The sequence below is a fragment of the Schistocerca piceifrons genome, chromosome 5, assembly GCF_021461385.2.
Source record: "Schistocerca piceifrons isolate TAMUIC-IGC-003096 chromosome 5, iqSchPice1.1, whole genome shotgun sequence".
Lineage (NCBI taxonomy): Eukaryota > Metazoa > Arthropoda > Insecta > Orthoptera > Acrididae > Schistocerca > Schistocerca piceifrons.
This window is the reverse complement of record NC_060142.1, coordinates 598,803,112-598,815,950: the sequence shown is the minus strand read 5'-3', so window position 1 is coordinate 598,815,950 and position 12,839 is coordinate 598,803,112. Positions and strand designations below refer to the sequence as shown.

The following is a 12,839-nucleotide window of genomic DNA, read 5'->3' as shown; positions in this document are numbered from 1 at the left end:
CAGCCCTCGACCAGATATCGGATTTGGCACACAGCTGCTGCTGGGGGTGTCCACATTGCCGTTTTCCAAATCTCTTGAATGTTTCGCCCTTACGATCGACGACGAGCGTCGGCCCACCAAAAGTTAGCGGTCTGCACAATCCTGACCTAGTGCACAGCTTGTGGGATAGCGTGGCTCGACTGCGAAATGCGCCTTTCGGCTCCTCTCTCTGGCTACAGTGCGCTGTTGTCCACAGTGGCACTGGCGTTGCCCATGGGGCTTCATGTAAGGCGACTGCACGTCGCTCGGCCAACAGCGGCCTACTGCAGACCGACACTTAAGACACACCAAATACAAATCGACATCGAGAGACAGGCCCTGTCATATGGCACTCGCGACGTATATGCTGAAATTGAATGTAAAGAATACGTCTTTTGTAGCGGGCGTCCCTCTACTGCAGTGTCACACATGACGAATAAAAAGGAAAACAGCAGAACGTCTGTGTAGGGCCATGTTTTTACCTACAGTGTCACTTGGCTGAATGTGTATAAGGCTCTGTGGCATCACTCAAACGCAGCCAAATTGTCACACTAGCTGTGTATCTCTAACAAAGTTGACGTATGTCCTCACCTCGGTGCCGGTTAAAACGATTTCGCCCCCGGGTGGGCTCGAACCACCAACCTTTCGGTTAACAGCCGAACGCGCTAGCCGATTGCGCCACGGAGGCCTTGACTTTAGCTCCCTTGTGCTCTGTATATCAACGCAATTCGTATACCTTCTGCAGGAATCTCGCAGAATGGTAGCATTTGCTTACGCCTCTTCACATGGATAACGTGCATGCACACTGTAGCGAGGCTCGTAAACGAATGACATCGCCAAGCATGACATTATACTACAAAATGCATACAAACCAATGTTCTGCCTATGCATTCAGAAAACCTCTGAGGCCAGTAGAATACTTGTCATAGGTTGTAGAACATCCCTTTCATTCAGTGTACTGCCATGTGTTAGATGCTGCTCGAGATAGCTCCGCTCCTTGCAGGAAGGTTTAAATAATGAATGCCTTCTGTGAGGTTCGAACTCACGACCCCTGGTTTACGAGACCAGTGCTCTACCACTGAGCTAAGAAGGCGGCAGCTTAGCGTTTGTGAGCTATCCCCAAATTGTTACTTCATCATACTGAATCTTGCAGCCCTCGACCAGATATCGGATTTGGCACACAGCTGCTGCTGGGGGTGTCCACATTGCCGTTTTCCAAATCTCTTGAATGTTTCGCCCTTACGATCGACGACGAGCGTCGGCCCACCAAAAGTTAGCGGTCTGCACAATCCTGACCTAGTGCACAGCTTGTGGGATAGCGTGGCTCGACTGCGAAATGCGCCTTTCGGCTCCTCTCTCTGGCTACAGTGCGCTGTTGTCCACAGTGGCACTGGCGTTGCCCATGGGGCTTCATGTAAGGCGACTGCACGTCGCTCGGCCAACAGCGGCCTACTGCAGACCGACACTTAAGACACACCAAATACAAATCGACATCGAGAGACAGGCCCTGTCATATGGCACTCGCGACGTATATGCTGAAATTGAATGTAAAGAATACGTCTTTTGTAGCGGGCGTCCCTCTACTGCAGTGTCACACATGACGAATAAAAAGGAAAACATCAGAACGTCTGTGTAGGGCCATGTTTTTACCTACAGTGTCACTTGGCTGAATGTGTATAAGGCTCTGTGGCATCACTCAAACGCAGCCAAATTGTCACACTAGCTGTGTATCTCTAACAAAGTTGACGTATGTCCTCACCTCGGTGCCGGTTAAAACGATTTCGCCCCCGGGTGGGCTCGAACCACCAACCTTTCGGTTAACAGCCGAACGCGCTAGCCGATTGCGCCACGGAGGCCTTGACTTTAGCTCCCTTGTGCTCTGTATATCAACGCAATTCGTATACCTTCTGCAGGAATCTCGCAGAATGGTAGCATTTGCTTACGCCTCTTCACATGGATAACGTGCATGCACACTGTAGCGAGGCTCGTAAACGAATGACATCGCCAAGCATGACATTATACTACAAAATGCATACAAACCAATGTTCTGCCTATGCATTCAGAAAACCTCTGAGGCCAGTAGAATACTTGTAATAGGTTGTAGAACATCCCTTTCATTCAGTGTACTGCCATGTGTTAGATGCTGCTCGAGATAGCTCCGCTCCTTGCAGGAAGGTTTAAATAATGAATGCCTTCTGTGAGGTTCGAACTCACGACCCCTGGTTTACGAGACCAGTGCTCTACCACTGAGCTAAGAAGGCGGCAGCTTAGCGTTTGTGAGCTATCCCCAAATTGTTACTTCATCATACTGAATCTTGCAGCCCTCGACCAGATATCGGATTTGGCACACAGCTGCTGCTGGGGGTGTCCACATTGCCGTTTTCCAAATCTCTTGAATGTTTCGCCCTTACGATCGACGACGAGCGTCGGCCCACCAAAAGTTAGCGGTCTGCACAATCCTGACCTAGTGCACAGCTTGTGGGATAGCGTGGCTCGACTGCGAAATGCGCCTTTCGGCTCCTCTCTCTGGCTACAGTGCGCTGTTGTCCACAGTGGCACTGGCGTTGCCCATGGGGCTTCATGTAAGGCGACTGCACGTCGCTCGGCCAACAGCGGCCTACTGCAGACCGACACTTAAGACACACCAAATACAAATCGACATCGAGAGACAGGCCCTGTCATATGGCACTCGCGACGTATATGCTGAAATTGAATGTAAAGAATACGTCTTTTGTAGCGGGCGTCCCTCTACTGCAGTGTCACACATGACGAATAAAAAGGAAAACAGCAGAACGTCTGTGTAGGGCCATGTTTTTACCTACAGTGTCACTTGGCTGAATGTGTATAAGGCTCTGTGGCATCACTCAAACGCAGCCAAATTGTCACACTAGCTGTGTATCTCTAACAAAGTTGACGTATGTCCTCACCTCGGTGCCGGTTAAAACGATTTCGCCCCCGGGTGGGCTCGAACCACATCCTTTCGGTTAACAGCCGAACGCGCTAGCCGATTGCGCCACGGAGGCCTTGACTTTAGCTCCCTTGTGGTCTGTATATCAACGCAATTCGTATACCTTCTGCAGGAATCTCGCAGAATGGTAGCATTTGCTTACGCCTCTTCACATGGATAACGTGCATGCACACTGTAGCGAGGCTCGTAAACGAATGACATCGCCAAGCATGACATTATACTACAAAATGCATACAAACCAATGTTCTGCCTATGCATTCAGAAAACCTCTGAGGCCAGTAGAATACTTGTCATAGGTTGTAGAACATCCCTTTCATTCAGTGTACTGCCATGTGTTAGATGCTGCTCGAGATAGCTCCGCTCCTTGCAGGAAGGTTTAAATAATGAATGCCTTCTGTGAGGTTCGAACTCACGACCCCTGGTTTACGAGACCAGTGCTCTACCACTGAGCTAAGAAGGCGGCAGCTTAGCGTTTGTGAGCTATCCCCAAATTGTTACTTCATCATACTGAATCTTGCAGCCCTCGACCAGATATCGGATTTGGCACACAGCTGCTGCTGGGGGTGTCCACATTGCCGTTTTCCAAATCTCTTGAATGTTTCGCCCTTACGATCGACGACGAGCGTCGGCCCACCAAAAGTTAGCGGTCTGCACAATCCTGACCTAGTGCACAGCTTGTGGGATAGCGTGGCTCGACTGCGAAATGCGCCTTTCGGCTCCTCTCTCTGGCTACAGTGCGCTGTTGTCCACAGTGGCACTGGCGTTGCCCATGGGGCTTCATGTAAGGCGACTGCACGTCGCTCGGCCAACAGCGGCCTACTGCAGACCGACACTTAAGACACACCAAATACAAATCGACATCGAGAGACAGGCCCTGTCATATGGCACTCGCGACGTATATGCTGAAATTGAATGTAAAGAATACGTCTTTTGTAGCGGGCGTCCCTCTACTGCAGTGTCACACATGACGAATAAAAAGGAAAACAGCAGAACGTCTGTGTAGGGCCATGTTTTTACCTACAGTGTCACTTGGCTGAATGTGTATAAGGCTCTGTGGCATCACTCAAACGCAGCCAAATTGTCACACTAGCTGTGTATCTCTAACAAAGTTGACGTATGTCCTCACCTCGGTGCCGGTTAAAACGATTTCGCCCCCGGGTGGGCTCGAACCACCAACCTTTCGGTTAACAGCCGAACGCGCTAGCCGATTGCGCCACGGAGGCCTTGACTTTAGCTCCCTTGTGCTCTGTATATCAACGCAATTCGTATACCTTCTGCAGGAATCTCGCAGAATGGTAGCATTTGCTTACGCCTCTTCACATGGATAACGTGCATGCACACTGTAGCGAGGCTCGTAAACGAATGACATCGCCAAGCATGACATTATACTACAAAATGCATACAAACCAATGTTCTGCCTATGCATTCAGAAAACCTCTGAGGCCAGTAGAATACTTGTAATAGGTTGTAGAACATCCCTTTCATTCAGTGTACTGCCATGTGTTAGATGCTGCTCGAGATAGCTCCGCTCCTTGCAGGAAGGTTTAAATAATGAATGCCTTCTGTGAGGTTCGAACTCACGACCCCTGGTTTACGAGACCAGTGCTCTACCACTGAGCTAAGAAGGCGGCAGCTTAGCGTTTGTGAGCTATCCCCAAATTGTTACTTCATCATACTGAATCTTGCAGCCCTCGACCAGATATCGGATTTGGCACACAGCTGCTGCTGGGGGTGTCCACATTGCCGTTTTCCAAATCTCTTGAATGTTTCGCCCTTACGATCGACGACGAGCGTCGGCCCACCAAAAGTTAGCGGTCTGCACAATCCTGACCTAGTGCACAGCTTGTGGGATAGCGTGGCTCGACTGCGAAATGCGCCTTTCGGCTCCTCTCTCTGGCTACAGTGCGCTGTTGTCCACAGTGGCACTGGCGTTGCCCATGGGGCTTCATGTAAGGCGACTGCACGTCGCTCGGCCAACAGCGGCCTACTGCAGACCGACACTTAAGACACACCAAATACAAATCGACATCGAGAGACAGGCCCTGTCATATGGCACTCGCGACGTATATGCTGAAATTGAATGTAAAGAATACGTCTTTTGTAGCGGGCGTCCCTCTACTGCAGTGTCACACATGACGAATAAAAAGGAAAACAGCAGAACGTCTGTGTAGGGCCATGTTTTTACCTACAGTGTCACTTGGCTGAATGTGTATAAGGCTCTGTGGCATCACTCAAACGCAGCCAAATTGTCACACTAGCTGTGTATCTCTAACAAAGTTGACGTATGTCCTCACCTCGGTGCCGGTTAAAACGATTTCGCCCCCGGGTGGGCTCGAACCACATCCTTTCGGTTAACAGCCGAACGCGCTAGCCGATTGCGCCACGGAGGCCTTGACTTTAGCTCCCTTGTGGTCTGTATATCAACGCAATTCGTATACCTTCTGCAGGAATCTCGCAGAATGGTAGCATTTGCTTACGCCTCTTCACATGGATAACGTGCATGCACACTGTAGCGAGGCTCGTAAACGAATGACATCGCCAAGCATGACATTATACTACAAAATGCATACAAACCAATGTTCTGCCTATGCATTCAGAAAACCTCTGAGGCCAGTAGAATACTTGTCATAGGTTGTAGAACATCCCTTTCATTCAGTGTACTGCCATGTGTTAGATGCTGCTCGAGATAGCTCCGCTCCTTGCAGGAAGGTTTAAATAATGAATGCCTTCTGTGAGGTTCGAACTCACGACCCCTGGTTTACGAGACCAGTGCTCTACCACTGAGCTAAGAAGGCGGCAGCTTAGCGTTTGTGAGCTATCCCCAAATTGTTACTTCATCATACTGAATCTTGCAGCCCTCGACCAGATATCGGATTTGGCACACAGCTGCTGCTGGGGGTGTCCACATTGCCGTTTTCCAAATCTCTTGAATGTTTCGCCCTTACGATCGACGACGAGCGTCGGCCCACCAAAAGTTAGCGGTCTGCACAATCCTGACCTAGTGCACAGCTTGTGGGATAGCGTGGCTCGACTGCGAAATGCGCCTTTCGGCTCCTCTCTCTGGCTACAGTGCGCTGTTGTCCACAGTGGCACTGGCGTTGCCCATGGGGCTTCATGTAAGGCGACTGCACGTCGCTCGGCCAACAGCGGCCTACTGCAGACCGACACTTAAGACACACCAAATACAAATCGACATCGAGAGACAGGCCCTGTCATATGGCACTCGCGACGTATATGCTGAAATTGAATGTAAAGAATACGTCTTTTGTAGCGGGCGTCCCTCTACTGCAGTGTCACACATGACGAATAAAAAGGAAAACAGCAGAACGTCTGTGTAGGGCCATGTTTTTACCTACAGTGTCACTTGGCTGAATGTGTATAAGGCTCTGTGGCATCACTCAAACGCAGCCAAATTGTCACACTAGCTGTGTATCTCTAACAAAGTTGACGTATGTCCTCACCTCGGTGCCGGTTAAAACGATTTCGCCCCCGGGTGGGCTCGAACCACCAACCTTTCGGTTAACAGCCGAACGCGCTAGCCGATTGCGCCACGGAGGCCTTGACTTTAGCTCCCTTGTGCTCTGTATATCAACGCAATTCGTATACCTTCTGCAGGAATCTCGCAGAATGGTAGCATTTGCTTACGCCTCTTCACATGGATAACGTGCATGCACACTGTAGCGAGGCTCGTAAACGAATGACATCGCCAAGCATGACATTATACTACAAAATGCATACAAACCAATGTTCTGCCTATGCATTCAGAAAACCTCTGAGGCCAGTAGAATACTTGTCATAGGTTGTAGAACATCCCTTTCATTCAGTGTACTGCCATGTGTTAGATGCTGCTCGAGATAGCTCCGCTCCTTGCAGGAAGGTTTAAATAATGAATGCCTTCTGTGAGGTTCGAACTCACGACCCCTGGTTTACGAGACCAGTGCTCTACCACTGAGCTAAGAAGGCGGCAGCTTAGCGTTTGTGAGCTATCCCCAAATTGTTACTTCATCATACTGAATCTTGCAGCCCTCGACCAGATATCGGATTTGGCACACAGCTGCTGCTGGGGGTGTCCACATTGCCGTTTTCCAAATCTCTTGAATGTTTCGCCCTTACGATCGACGACGAGCGTCGGCCCACCAAAAGTTAGCGGTCTGCACAATCCTGACCTAGTGCACAGCTTGTGGGATAGCGTGGCTCGACTGCGAAATGCGCCTTTCGGCTCCTCTCTCTGGCTACAGTGCGCTGTTGTCCACAGTGGCACTGGCGTTGCCCATGGGGCTTCATGTAAGGCGACTGCACGTCGCTCGGCCAACAGCGGCCTACTGCAGACCGACACTTAAGACACACCAAATACAAATCGACATCGAGAGACAGGCCCTGTCATATGGCACTCGCGACGTATATGCTGAAATTGAATGTAAAGAATACGTCTTTTGTAGCGGGCGTCCCTCTACTGCAGTGTCACACATGACGAATAAAAAGGAAAACATCAGAACGTCTGTGTAGGGCCATGTTTTTACCTACAGTGTCACTTGGCTGAATGTGTATAAGGCTCTGTGGCATCACTCAAACGCAGCCAAATTGTCACACTAGCTGTGTATCTCTAACAAAGTTGACGTATGTCCTCACCTCGGTGCCGGTTAAAACGATTTCGCCCCCGGGTGGGCTCGAACCACCAACCTTTCGGTTAACAGCCGAACGCGCTAGCCGATTGCGCCACGGAGGCCTTGACTTTAGCTCCCTTGTGCTCTGTATATCAACGCAATTCGTATACCTTCTGCAGGAATCTCGCAGAATGGTAGCATTTGCTTACGCCTCTTCACATGGATAACGTGCATGCACACTGTAGCGAGGCTCGTAAACGAATGACATCGCCAAGCATGACATTATACTACAAAATGCATACAAACCAATGTTCTGCCTATGCATTCAGAAAACCTCTGAGGCCAGTAGAATACTTGTAATAGGTTGTAGAACATCCCTTTCATTCAGTGTACTGCCATGTGTTAGATGCTGCTCGAGATAGCTCCGCTCCTTGCAGGAAGGTTTAAATAATGAATGCCTTCTGTGAGGTTCGAACTCACGACCCCTGGTTTACGAGACCAGTGCTCTACCACTGAGCTAAGAAGGCGGCAGCTTAGCGTTTGTGAGCTATCCCCAAATTGTTACTTCATCATACTGAATCTTGCAGCCCTCGACCAGATATCGGATTTGGCACACAGCTGCTGCTGGGGGTGTCCACATTGCCGTTTTCCAAATCTCTTGAATGTTTCGCCCTTACGATCGACGACGAGCGTCGGCCCACCAAAAGTTAGCGGTCTGCACAATCCTGACCTAGTGCACAGCTTGTGGGATAGCGTGGCTCGACTGCGAAATGCGCCTTTCGGCTCCTCTCTCTGGCTACAGTGCGCTGTTGTCCACAGTGGCACTGGCGTTGCCCATGGGGCTTCATGTAAGGCGACTGCACGTCGCTCGGCCAACAGCGGCCTACTGCAGACCGACACTTAAGACACACCAAATACAAATCGACATCGAGAGACAGGCCCTGTCATATGGCACTCGCGACGTATATGCTGAAATTGAATGTAAAGAATACGTCTTTTGTAGCGGGCGTCCCTCTACTGCAGTGTCACACATGACGAATAAAAAGGAAAACAGCAGAACGTCTGTGTAGGGCCATGTTTTTACCTACAGTGTCACTTGGCTGAATGTGTATAAGGCTCTGTGGCATCACTCAAACGCAGCCAAATTGTCACACTAGCTGTGTATCTCTAACAAAGTTGACGTATGTCCTCACCTCGGTGCCGGTTAAAACGATTTCGCCCCCGGGTGGGCTCGAACCACATCCTTTCGGTTAACAGCCGAACGCGCTAGCCGATTGCGCCACGGAGGCCTTGACTTTAGCTCCCTTGTGGTCTGTATATCAACGCAATTCGTATACCTTCTGCAGGAATCTCGCAGAATGGTAGCATTTGCTTACGCCTCTTCACATGGATAACGTGCATGCACACTGTAGCGAGGCTCGTAAACGAATGACATCGCCAAGCATGACATTATACTACAAAATGCATACAAACCAATGTTCTGCCTATGCATTCAGAAAACCTCTGAGGCCAGTAGAATACTTGTCATAGGTTGTAGAACATCCCTTTCATTCAGTGTACTGCCATGTGTTAGATGCTGCTCGAGATAGCTCCGCTCCTTGCAGGAAGGTTTAAATAATGAATGCCTTCTGTGAGGTTCGAACTCACGACCCCTGGTTTACGAGACCAGTGCTCTACCACTGAGCTAAGAAGGCGGCAGCTTAGCGTTTGTGAGCTATCCCCAAATTGTTACTTCATCATACTGAATCTTGCAGCCCTCGACCAGATATCGGATTTGGCACACAGCTGCTGCTGGGGGTGTCCACATTGCCGTTTTCCAAATCTCTTGAATGTTTCGCCCTTACGATCGACGACGAGCGTCGGCCCACCAAAAGTTAGCGGTCTGCACAATCCTGACCTAGTGCACAGCTTGTGGGATAGCGTGGCTCGACTGCGAAATGCGCCTTTCGGCTCCTCTCTCTGGCTACAGTGCGCTGTTGTCCACAGTGGCACTGGCGTTGCCCATGGGGCTTCATGTAAGGCGACTGCACGTCGCTCGGCCAACAGCGGCCTACTGCAGACCGACACTTAAGACACACCAAATACAAATCGACATCGAGAGACAGGCCCTGTCATATGGCACTCGCGACGTATATGCTGAAATTGAATGTAAAGAATACGTCTTTTGTAGCGGGCGTCCCTCTACTGCAGTGTCACACATGACGAATAAAAAGGAAAACAGCAGAACGTCTGTGTAGGGCCATGTTTTTACCTACAGTGTCACTTGGCTGAATGTGTATAAGGCTCTGTGGCATCACTCAAACGCAGCCAAATTGTCACACTAGCTGTGTATCTCTAACAAAGTTGACGTATGTCCTCACCTCGGTGCCGGTTAAAACGATTTCGCCCCCGGGTGGGCTCGAACCACCAACCTTTCGGTTAACAGCCGAACGCGCTAGCCGATTGCGCCACGGAGGCCTTGACTTTAGCTCCCTTGTGCTCTGTATATCAACGCAATTCGTATACCTTCTGCAGGAATCTCGCAGAATGGTAGCATTTGCTTACGCCTCTTCACATGGATAACGTGCATGCACACTGTAGCGAGGCTCGTAAACGAATGACATCGCCAAGCATGACATTATACTACAAAATGCATACAAACCAATGTTCTGCCTATGCATTCAGAAAACCTCTGAGGCCAGTAGAATACTTGTCATAGGTTGTAGAACATCCCTTTCATTCAGTGTACTGCCATGTGTTAGATGCTGCTCGAGATAGCTCCGCTCCTTGCAGGAAGGTTTAAATAATGAATGCCTTCTGTGAGGTTCGAACTCACGACCCCTGGTTTACGAGACCAGTGCTCTACCACTGAGCTAAGAAGGCGGCAGCTTAGCGTTTGTGAGCTATCCCCAAATTGTTACTTCATCATACTGAATCTTGCAGCCCTCGACCAGATATCGGATTTGGCACACAGCTGCTGCTGGGGGTGTCCACATTGCCGTTTTCCAAATCTCTTGAATGTTTCGCCCTTACGATCGACGACGAGCGTCGGCCCACCAAAAGTTAGCGGTCTGCACAATCCTGACCTAGTGCACAGCTTGTGGGATAGCGTGGCTCGACTGCGAAATGCGCCTTTCGGCTCCTCTCTCTGGCTACAGTGCGCTGTTGTCCACAGTGGCACTGGCGTTGCCCATGGGGCTTCATGTAAGGCGACTGCACGTCGCTCGGCCAACAGCGGCCTACTGCAGACCGACACTTAAGACACACCAAATACAAATCGACATCGAGAGACAGGCCCTGTCATATGGCACTCGCGACGTATATGCTGAAATTGAATGTAAAGAATACGTCTTTTGTAGCGGGCGTCCCTCTACTGCAGTGTCACACATGACGAATAAAAAGGAAAACATCAGAACGTCTGTGTAGGGCCATGTTTTTACCTACAGTGTCACTTGGCTGAATGTGTATAAGGCTCTGTGGCATCACTCAAACGCAGCCAAATTGTCACACTAGCTGTGTATCTCTAACAAAGTTGACGTATGTCCTCACCTCGGTGCCGGTTAAAACGATTTCGCCCCCGGGTGGGCTCGAACCACCAACCTTTCGGTTAACAGCCGAACGCGCTAGCCGATTGCGCCACGGAGGCCTTGACTTTAGCTCCCTTGTGCTCTGTATATCAACGCAATTCGTATACCTTCTGCAGGAATCTCGCAGAATGGTAGCATTTGCTTACGCCTCTTCACATGGATAACGTGCATGCACACTGTAGCGAGGCTCGTAAACGAATGACATCGCCAAGCATGACATTATACTACAAAATGCATACAAACCAATGTTCTGCCTATGCATTCAGAAAACCTCTGAGGCCAGTAGAATACTTGTAATAGGTTGTAGAACATCCCTTTCATTCAGTGTACTGCCATGTGTTAGATGCTGCTCGAGATAGCTCCGCTCCTTGCAGGAAGGTTTAAATAATGAATGCCTTCTGTGAGGTTCGAACTCACGACCCCTGGTTTACGAGACCAGTGCTCTACCACTGAGCTAAGAAGGCGGCAGCTTAGCGTTTGTGAGCTATCCCCAAATTGTTACTTCATCATACTGAATCTTGCAGCCCTCGACCAGATATCGGATTTGGCACACAGCTGCTGCTGGGGGTGTCCACATTGCCGTTTTCCAAATCTCTTGAATGTTTCGCCCTTACGATCGACGACGAGCGTCGGCCCACCAAAAGTTAGCGGTCTGCACAATCCTGACCTAGTGCACAGCTTGTGGGATAGCGTGGCTCGACTGCGAAATGCGCCTTTCGGCTCCTCTCTCTGGCTACAGTGCGCTGTTGTCCACAGTGGCACTGGCGTTGCCCATGGGGCTTCATGTAAGGCGACTGCACGTCGCTCGGCCAACAGCGGCCTACTGCAGACCGACACTTAAGACACACCAAATACAAATCGACATCGAGAGACAGGCCCTGTCATATGGCACTCGCGACGTATATGCTGAAATTGAATGTAAAGAATACGTCTTTTGTAGCGGGCGTCCCTCTACTGCAGTGTCACACATGACGAATAAAAAGGAAAACAGCAGAACGTCTGTGTAGGGCCATGTTTTTACCTACAGTGTCACTTGGCTGAATGTGTATAAGGCTCTGTGGCATCACTCAAACGCAGCCAAATTGTCACACTAGCTGTGTATCTCTAACAAAGTTGACGTATGTCCTCACCTCGGTGCCGGTTAAAACGATTTCGCCCCCGGGTGGGCTCGAACCACCAACCTTTCGGTTAACAGCCGAACGCGCTAGCCGATTGCGCCACGGAGGCCTTGACTTTAGCTCCCTTGTGCTCTGTATATCAACGCAATTCGTATACCTTCTGCAGGAATCTCGCAGAATGGTAGCATTTGCTTACGCCTCTTCACATGGATAACGTGCATGCACACTGTAGCGAGGCTCGTAAACGAATGACATCGCCAAGCATGACATTATACTACAAAATGCATACAAACCAATGTTCTGCCTATGCATTCAGAAAACCTCTGAGGCCAGTAGAATACTTGTCATAGGTTGTAGAACATCCCTTTCATTCAGTGTACTGCCATGTGTTAGATGCTGCTCGAGATAGCTCCGCTCCTTGCAGGAAGGTTTAAATAATGAATGCCTTCTGTGAGGTTCGAACTCACGACCCCTGGTTTACGAGACCAGTGCTCTACCACTGAGCTAAGAAGGGGGCAGCTTAGCGTTTGTGAGCTATCCCCAAATTGTTACTTCATCATACTGA

The 12,839-nt window shown here is 49.9% G+C and overlaps 22 non-coding genes across 22 annotated transcripts; all 22 read right to left on the bottom strand.

The window, feature by feature from the left end:
• Positions 1–632: 632 nt before the first annotated feature.
• Trnan-guu lies at positions 633–706 on the bottom strand. The gene has a single exon. It is a non-coding gene; the product is annotated as a tRNA-Asn (tRNA).
• Positions 707–1,039: 333 nt separating this feature from the next.
• Trnat-cgu lies at positions 1,040–1,111 on the bottom strand. The gene has a single exon. It is a non-coding gene; the product is annotated as a tRNA-Thr (tRNA).
• Positions 1,112–1,800: 689 nt separating this feature from the next.
• Positions 1,801–1,874, bottom strand: Trnan-guu. The gene has a single exon. It is a non-coding gene; the product is annotated as a tRNA-Asn (tRNA).
• A 333-nt stretch (positions 1,875–2,207) lies between these two features.
• Trnat-cgu lies at positions 2,208–2,279 on the bottom strand. Its single transcript has one exon. It is a non-coding gene; the product is annotated as a tRNA-Thr (tRNA).
• Positions 2,280–2,968: 689 nt separating this feature from the next.
• Positions 2,969–3,041, bottom strand: Trnan-guu. Its single transcript has one exon. It is a non-coding gene; the product is annotated as a tRNA-Asn (tRNA).
• Positions 3,042–3,374: 333 nt separating this feature from the next.
• On the bottom strand, positions 3,375–3,446 carry Trnat-cgu. The gene has a single exon. It is a non-coding gene; the product is annotated as a tRNA-Thr (tRNA).
• A 689-nt stretch (positions 3,447–4,135) lies between these two features.
• Positions 4,136–4,209, bottom strand: Trnan-guu. Its single transcript has one exon. It is a non-coding gene; the product is annotated as a tRNA-Asn (tRNA).
• A 333-nt stretch (positions 4,210–4,542) lies between these two features.
• Trnat-cgu lies at positions 4,543–4,614 on the bottom strand. The gene has a single exon. It is a non-coding gene; the product is annotated as a tRNA-Thr (tRNA).
• A 689-nt stretch (positions 4,615–5,303) lies between these two features.
• Positions 5,304–5,376, bottom strand: Trnan-guu. The gene has a single exon. It is a non-coding gene; the product is annotated as a tRNA-Asn (tRNA).
• A 333-nt stretch (positions 5,377–5,709) lies between these two features.
• Positions 5,710–5,781, bottom strand: Trnat-cgu. The gene has a single exon. It is a non-coding gene; the product is annotated as a tRNA-Thr (tRNA).
• A 689-nt stretch (positions 5,782–6,470) lies between these two features.
• Positions 6,471–6,544, bottom strand: Trnan-guu. Its single transcript has one exon. It is a non-coding gene; the product is annotated as a tRNA-Asn (tRNA).
• Positions 6,545–6,877: 333 nt separating this feature from the next.
• Trnat-cgu lies at positions 6,878–6,949 on the bottom strand. The gene has a single exon. It is a non-coding gene; the product is annotated as a tRNA-Thr (tRNA).
• A 689-nt stretch (positions 6,950–7,638) lies between these two features.
• Positions 7,639–7,712, bottom strand: Trnan-guu. The gene has a single exon. It is a non-coding gene; the product is annotated as a tRNA-Asn (tRNA).
• A 333-nt stretch (positions 7,713–8,045) lies between these two features.
• On the bottom strand, positions 8,046–8,117 carry Trnat-cgu. The gene has a single exon. It is a non-coding gene; the product is annotated as a tRNA-Thr (tRNA).
• Positions 8,118–8,806: 689 nt separating this feature from the next.
• On the bottom strand, positions 8,807–8,879 carry Trnan-guu. The gene has a single exon. It is a non-coding gene; the product is annotated as a tRNA-Asn (tRNA).
• Positions 8,880–9,212: 333 nt separating this feature from the next.
• Trnat-cgu lies at positions 9,213–9,284 on the bottom strand. The gene has a single exon. It is a non-coding gene; the product is annotated as a tRNA-Thr (tRNA).
• A 689-nt stretch (positions 9,285–9,973) lies between these two features.
• On the bottom strand, positions 9,974–10,047 carry Trnan-guu. Its single transcript has one exon. It is a non-coding gene; the product is annotated as a tRNA-Asn (tRNA).
• Positions 10,048–10,380: 333 nt separating this feature from the next.
• Trnat-cgu lies at positions 10,381–10,452 on the bottom strand. The gene has a single exon. It is a non-coding gene; the product is annotated as a tRNA-Thr (tRNA).
• A 689-nt stretch (positions 10,453–11,141) lies between these two features.
• On the bottom strand, positions 11,142–11,215 carry Trnan-guu. Its single transcript has one exon. It is a non-coding gene; the product is annotated as a tRNA-Asn (tRNA).
• Positions 11,216–11,548: 333 nt separating this feature from the next.
• Trnat-cgu lies at positions 11,549–11,620 on the bottom strand. Its single transcript has one exon. It is a non-coding gene; the product is annotated as a tRNA-Thr (tRNA).
• A 689-nt stretch (positions 11,621–12,309) lies between these two features.
• Trnan-guu lies at positions 12,310–12,383 on the bottom strand. Its single transcript has one exon. It is a non-coding gene; the product is annotated as a tRNA-Asn (tRNA).
• A 333-nt stretch (positions 12,384–12,716) lies between these two features.
• Positions 12,717–12,791, bottom strand: Trnat-cgu. Its single transcript has one exon. It is a non-coding gene; the product is annotated as a tRNA-Thr (tRNA).
• Between the last annotated feature and the right edge of the window lie 48 nt (positions 12,792–12,839).